This window comes from Fukomys damarensis, unplaced genomic scaffold (genome assembly GCF_012274545.1).
Source record: "Fukomys damarensis isolate Sample0158 unplaced genomic scaffold, DMR_v1.0_HiC HiC_scaffold_38, whole genome shotgun sequence".
NCBI lineage: Eukaryota > Metazoa > Chordata > Mammalia > Rodentia > Bathyergidae > Fukomys > Fukomys damarensis.
Window position 1 is genome coordinate 74190928 of NW_022900950.1, and position 2021 is coordinate 74192948.

Below are 2021 nucleotides of genomic sequence, written 5' to 3' on the forward strand. Positions count from 1 at the left end.
TATATATATATATACTATTTCAGAAAGGAAAATACTGTTAAATGGTAACTACACTGGTTTACCTTGATGAAACAGCATCAAGGTTTCTATCACTAACCCAAACCAAGAAGCACCATTCAGATTTGTATTCTCCGAGAACGCCACTCAGAGTCCCTGGGGAAAAAAGAACACATAAATTGAATATGCAAAGACTTAAAAGGATTGCTGATATACTTAATAAATGTCTGAATTTGAAGGGGAAGGAAATTAAGACAAAAAATAAACCTATTTTTTCTTTTATTTCAGATGAAACATTCACAAAGATTACCACTGTTCTCTCTGGACTGAGGAAGCCAGGACAATTTGCAGTCACCTCTTCCCCAGAGGTCTCCAGCTCTCCAACAGTGACGTTGCTTATATAATGAAAATGTGTAAAAATACATTCACCTTTATAAAATTTTAAACTTCTGTATCTTAACCATGGAAACATTCTCAGACACTAACACCCAAACCCAAGGCTAATTTCTTGTGGACTTTAGATCACTACTGCCTATAACAGGAAAAAGATCAGTTAAAATGACTACACTCAAATTGAGATGTCCCACAAGTATAAAATATACACAGATTTGAAAGATTTAGTATTAAAATAAGTGTATAGGGACACAATAAGCACTTACTGTTACTGTTGCCACATTAACATGTACTTCTGAGAATGGTTACACATGGTAGATAATGTCAGAGCACACCGAAGAGCCTCCAGCTTTGAACCCTAAAAACCTGACATGCTCAGCTGACTCCCTTCATGCCAATCTCTAAATTCTTATTTATCAGAATTCAGTTCCACTTAGTTATTTTAATCTTTAATAAAACATAACTCAGCACTTGGTGTTTACATGTAACTTCTGATAAACTTTTACAAGAGCACATAATTAAAATTTCTGAAAAGGTGAAGGGAGGGCAGAGGTAAGGGGAAAAAATGAGAATCAAGACTTGTCATGTAGAGGTACAAGATCCCAACAATGAATGTAACTGTACTGTATCCCTAAAATGTACCAATAAACTCAATTAAAGCTGAAAAAAAAAATTCTGAAAAGGGCAAAGATCAAGGTATATAATAATAGTTACAAATATTTAAAATACAATGAAGAGGAAAAAGAAAATTTTTTGCAAAACATTTTTAAAAGCCAATATCTAGTTGGGGAGAGTGGGGCATACTTGTACTCCTAGCACTGAAGAGGCTGAGGCAGGAGAATCCATTGTGAGTTTGAGGCCTGCCTGCGCTACATAAGACGCTACCTCAAACAAAACAAAACAAAACACCCCCAAAAAAAAGCCAGTACCTTTTAAATACAAAATAAAACTATGAAACTATTCTAAATCTCCTAATTAGCACACAAAAATAATAGTGCACTGATTTCAAAACTACTTATAAACATCCATAAATAAACTGAGTAGGGAATAAGCTCTACACAAAGTGTAGGAAAAAAGGAAAAAGGACTTTTTTTTTTTGAATGACAAATGCTAGGTCAGCAAAAAATAGTGAGGACTTACATGACTTAACCACAGGTTTTTCAACTCCTAAATAAGACTTGACTCTACACAAAACACATTTTACACACAGAAAAAATTATAAAACTCATTTTTCTCCACAATTTCTTTCCTTTTTTTTTTTGGCAATGCTGCAGGTAGAACCCAAGATACCACACTGCTAGGCAACTATTCTACCACTGAGTGTATACATCTCCAGCCCCGCCTCAATCTTTTGCATATTTAGCCTAGAAAGACTTCTACTATTAATTCAAATGATATCTGGAACATCTGTACTGACAGTGACATACAGCAAGATTTAAAAACTGGAAGTCTGTGCAAAACATTTCAAATTACAAGTTTCACAGATATTTTTATAAGAACACATATCCGGGAAATCACTTCTCTAAAAGTCTGTTTGTTTTTCTTCTAACCAAATAAAATCCTATCATTTTCCCGTGTGTCAGTGCAACTTCCCATTTTCAATGTAAAACTCCTCTATTGAAACTTTTACA

General features: G+C 34.1%; 1 protein-coding gene and 1 long non-coding RNA gene across 7 annotated transcripts in view; one reads left to right on the forward strand and one right to left on the reverse strand.

The window, feature by feature from the left end:
* LOC117284596 overlaps positions 1-968 on the forward strand; it is a 46357-nt gene extending 45389 nt beyond the window's left edge. For all 4 annotated transcript variants that reach the window (XR_004515684.1, XR_004515685.1, XR_004515687.1 and 1 more), the window contains one exon: positions 286-968. This is a non-coding gene — a long non-coding RNA (uncharacterized LOC117284596). The remainder of the gene's footprint in view (positions 1-285) is intronic.
* Fbxw7 (F-box and WD repeat domain containing 7) overlaps positions 1-2021 on the reverse strand; it is a 173095-nt gene that overhangs the window by 158285 nt on the left and 12789 nt on the right. The window lies entirely within an intron of this gene.